The sequence below is a fragment of the Athene cunicularia genome (genome assembly GCF_003259725.1).
Source record: "Athene cunicularia isolate RWA chromosome 1 unlocalized genomic scaffold, athCun1 chr1_part1, whole genome shotgun sequence".
NCBI lineage: Eukaryota > Metazoa > Chordata > Aves > Strigiformes > Strigidae > Athene > Athene cunicularia.
The window spans coordinates 127,410,471-127,415,762 of record NW_020799091.1 but is presented as its reverse complement, the minus strand read 5'-3'; positions in this window follow the sequence as shown (position 1 = coordinate 127,415,762).

Below are 5,292 nucleotides of genomic sequence, written 5' to 3'. Positions count from 1 at the left end.
CCCACACACCCCCCCGCCGCAAAGCGCGGGGAGGGCAGCGGCTGGGAGGGGCTGGCGGGGGCCTCGCCCGGGCGGCGCCGCATCGCTCCCCCTTCTCCCCGCCGCCGCCGGGAAGGCGGGGGGAGCCCCGGGTCACCCGAACGTTAAAAATGTGAAACCTCCCCCCCTGCCTTCCCCCCTGTGCTTCGGCAACCGGCTGCCTCCCGTGGCTGGCCAAGTTCAGCCCCACCGAGGGCGAGCATGGCCATCTTGGAAAAGTTGCCGTCGAAGGAAGACTTAGGAAAAAGGGACAGCCGCCGAGTTTTGTGACCTGGTAAATGCGGGAAGGGCCCGATCCAGCTTCCTCGGGAGCACGGCCAGCGGGAGCCACACAGAAGCCGCCGGTGCCCAAACACCGACCGGTTTAGAGGCAGAAACGAAGGCTGGTCGGATAAGCAAACCCCAGGCTGCGTTGTAGAGAGGCAGGCACGTCTGTCCGCACGGTTAAATCAGAGACTTGGTGTGCATATGGGCAAGTCCTCATATTGCGCTCTGGCAGCCTTGAACTACAATCGCGAAACAGCTCCTCAGCAGGACCTTTTGGTGAGCAGGCCGGATAGTGCTCTCCCAACGGGGTTTTATTCAGTAATTCTTTTTGTCCGTTACATGGCTCCAAGCACTGTTACTGTACGGCATCCAAACTCGGTGCTGACTACAGATGGGTTCATCTCCTGGCGGGTTTTTCTGTAGTGCTAATCACCCAAACACTTAAAAGACATTAATAACAGTGTCCCTGCAACACCCTCGTAAGCCAATGGCTCCCAACACGTTTTTCCATACCCTCTTCCCAGGGGTGCTGTGCCATTTCAGGGCCTCCCTGTTTATCCTGGATGCAGCATTGCTCTTGGTGCCTCTCGTTCCTGAGCCAGCCCTGTTGGCACACAGCACCCCATTGCACAATATAATCACGCCTCATGTCTCCAGCCCTCAGCCATTCTTTCATCCACTCTTCTCCCCAACCCACCGCTTTGTGTTGACCCTCTCCCAGAGCCTCCGCCCTGTCAGAAGTAATCCCAGGGTGCTATTGTTCCCTAGGACTTTCTGGCTTCCACATGTGGAGTGGGGGATTGGAAAAGCCATGGCTAACATTTGCAAAAACTTCACTGATTTTGAGTGGTCAGTCTGAAACTGTTCAGAATATGATTTTGCAGAGGTGCTGTGTTGAAAAGAACACTCCATTGATCCCAAGCCCAGAGGTAAGCTGCTTCACAAAAAGTCTCAACAAGCTGAGCCCCAGAAAACCAGAAATACTATTATTGCTGTTGAGATAGTAGCGTTTGGTGTTGTCACAGCTGCTTCAAACTCTTATCTTCAGAGTTGACAGCCTTGTGTCCCGAGCTCATAATGACTGTGACTCTTAAGAGGCCAAAGTGGTGATTCATGAAGGAGGAAGATCTTGTCAAAATCCCTGTTTTCTGGATGCTAAGCAAAATATCCAGATCCCTAAGGTTTGTGATTTGAGGAAAAGCCTCTGAAAGCTGCACTGGTTGATACTGCTTCAGTCCCAGGGTCTTCTGGATCAGTAAACATGTGACACCAAGTTTGTTTAACCACAAAATCAAGACCCGATCGTTTTTCATGTCATCATCTCCCATAACCAGGTCATCTGCTTGAGTTAAAAAATTTGACTTAACCAAATGTTAAATTTCTTAGCAGGATTTTAGTGTAATTTATTATTTCCATGAGAGAAGAGGCAGACACCCCAATGTCTTATGAAAATCTTACTAGGTTTAGCATCATTTCAAGAAGCCAGCCAAAGGTGGCCTGTCTCCTCTAAAGCCTGCCATCTTAGTTTATGAAAAGACATCGGAGGTGATTCACAAGAGAAGCAAGACCAGAGGGGCAGAGTAACAATTTGCATTGGTGTAATCCTGACCTCTGAGGGCTTACTTGTGGACAAAAAAGCATCATGACCACTAATGGCCAAGGTTTTTGGCCAGAGGGATGAAAAATGATGAGTGATTGAAGACAAGTGCAGCACGTCAGGACCTTTTCTTGGTCTATGGCTGGCTGAGTACAAGCTGTGGGGGATGTGACCAGGAGCAGTCTTCCAGAGGGCTGTGACAAAGGTCAACACAGGTGCTGTCAGCCTTCCTGAAGGTGACAGACCATTTCCCCTTCCTCACTCAAAAATCCTCATAGCCAAATTGCTGCTAGGTAAAACCACACTCTACTCTGATTCAGGGTGGTTAGCATAAATGGAAAATAGACAAGAGAAGCACAAGCGGTTGTGTGGGCCCATGAGGAGAGACCAAGATGGACTGGTTGCAGAACATGAGAAATAAAACTATCTCACCTTTGGAATCAAGAGATTGAAGACTTTGGACAAATCACAAGCATTATTAGCTGTATCCTTTCAGGACTGATAAATGACTTAGGGACTCTGAGCTTGCTAGGAGGCTCAGCAAGCAGATACCAAGCTTGCTGGGGTGCCACTGGTCCTCCTTCAGAGCAGGGAGATGGGCCATTTTATCACCCGAGATCTCTTCAGCCGCATTTGCAACAAGGGAAATTCTGACTAGATAAAGGGAAAACCTCTTTCTGGAGTGTGGTGCAGCACTGGCACAGGTGCCCGGAGGGTCTGAGGAATCTCCCCCTTGGAGATGTTTGGGAACTGCCAGGTCCTGAGCAGCCTAATCAAGGTCTGGCACCAGCTGTGCCATGAGCAGTTTGGAGTGGAGACCTCCAGTCATCCCTTCCCATCTCAATCTTACCATGAAACTCTGTTCCTGAAAATACACAGAGCCCAGTTTCCCTTTTTGACACACAGCACATAGTAGTCTCCTCAATTAAAAGAATAAGCAAGAAAGCCCTCTAGTCTGTGCTAGGCCTGGGGAAAGCCTTTCTCCAGGCCAGAACCCAGCCAGGGCCAACCAGGATAACTTTGCCTGGCTTGCTCTCTTGAACTCACACAAGTACCTGAGAACAGGTGTTTGTTGGTAAATGACACACTGTCCTGGTTCAACTAGGATAGGGTTAAGTTTCCCCAGCAGAGAGAGAGGGGGAAGAGATCTCCAGCCGGGTTATTCATACCATGCTGGCGTCAGGTCCAGGGACGGAAAACTTTGACTCTTTTTTCTCTTTGGCTTTTTGGTGGCGGGGAACTGCTTCGTGACCATTTGCGGTATTTCCCTGTATATCGTTTGTCTTGTTCATTGTTATTGCTGTTTATTGTTGTTATCATTGCCACTGTTGCTGTTCAGATTGTTTTATCACACTGTTGTATTAAATTTCTTCTTATTTTAACCCGGGGTTTCTGCCTCACTTCCAGCCCAACTGGCTGAGGGTGGGGGAGGGACAACTGCAACGTGCTCTCTGGTCCTGGCAGGGCTTAAACCAACACACTCACCAAGAAGGTTACAAACCTCCTTGCCCAGTCTCACCAGTCTCCCAGTAAAGGCTGTCCTCATGGTTGAGATAGCTCAGTGACTGGTAATGAAACAATGAACTGCTTCAGTGTAACATTTAATCAAGCTAACTGGGTCTGGGCTGCAGCTCAGGGAGGTGTTAATTATGGACATTCATTTGTGTGCCACTCTGGCAGCCCCTAGAAGTGAGGAGCAAGGGTGGTAACCTTACCCATCACCCTAGTTCAGTTGTCCACTAGATGTGCCGGCCTGCCACAGCTGCATAGCTGATTCCCACGGCACAGCAGGATGTGCACCGTGCCAGCAGAGACCCCTTAGATGCACACAGCTTACCCAAAGCTGTGGCACCTGTATCACTGATGGAGGTTTTTTCTCTCCTGTACATGGCGCAGGACACAGTTACAGTTGCTTCCACACTGAGACATGCAACACTCTAGTTAGCTGATCTTCACCCAGAGAGCAGGCTTTGTAATGCCCTCCTAACAACCTGTCCAAGCTGTCCACATTCAATCTTTCAGCAACAGAGCCACATACTCCTCATTCAAGTACGGTGCCCAATACAGAATTACAGAATCACAGAATCATCTAGGTTGGAAAAGACCTTAAGATCATCCAGTCCAACCATTAACCTCACACTGACCGTTCTCAACTCCACCAGATCCCTCAGCGCTGGGTCAACCCGACTCTTCAACCCCTCCAGGGATGGGGACTCCCCCCTGCCCTGGGCAGCCCATTCCAACACCCAACAACCCCTTCTGCAAAGAAATACTTCCTAAGAGCCAGCCTGACCCTGCCCTGGCACAGCTTGAGGCCATTCCCTCTTGGCCTGGTGCTTGTTCCTTGGTTCAAGAGACTCACCCCCACCTCTGCACCTCCTTATAGGAGTTACCCAGCACCTAAATTTTTGGATCTCTTGTCAGATATTCAGCAGAAGAGTGTCTCTGACAGCTTCCCATGTTAAAGATGTTGGTTTCCTAAGGTTGAACACTACCCCATCATTCTTGAGAGACAAAAAGAGACTGGAGAAATTCAGTAGCCTTTTATCGTTTAGACTTCCCTGTGCACTCTACAACTAGCCTAATTCAGTGAGATCTCCTCTTCCAGCACCTTCATGGGCACATGCACCTATTTAGAAATTATAACATGGAGAAAGTCTTTCTCCAAGCCAGAACCCAGCCACAGCCACCCAGGCTTCAGGGGGGGGATGGCCACTAGTGTCAAATTATCCATATAACAGCTCAACATTGCTCTGAAAATGTCATCTAAACAGAGCACGATTTGCGAGTTAAAAGAAAACCAACAAATGTTTCCCTTCACAGATGTTGTCACATCTCCCACCTGTCTCTGTGCTGTTCCTTGTACTCTGATTGAATGCACATTATAGCACAGCAACCTGATGGAGACATCAGCTTGTACAACATGAGTCCACAGGTGCGGCAATAGCGAAGCCTTTGGACATTTCTGTCACAAAGAAACTATAACCAAATCTCTGCCACAGAGGCAAAGAGAAAGCAGCATTTATCTTATGACGCATTAGCTAAGGGTATGTATTTGCTGTGACCCAAGCTAACACACCAGTGTCACATATTCCTTATATACATTGTGCCATCAGCGACAAACTCTTTTGATTTAGAAAAGGCACCAAGGTGAGGCACAGCTATGGCACAAAGCATTCTCATCACCTCAGTGCTTTTTCACGCGTCTTCCCTGACAAAGGGACATGGCAATACCTCACTGGTCGTAGTTCTTCACTAACAGATTCTTACCACAACGTAGGGACATATATACCGGTTCCTTGCTGTTACGGCACTGCCGCATTTAAATGGGCAACACAGACCTTGGGTGCTTCATATCCTTCCTTGCACAAAAAATACAAAGGGGGGGG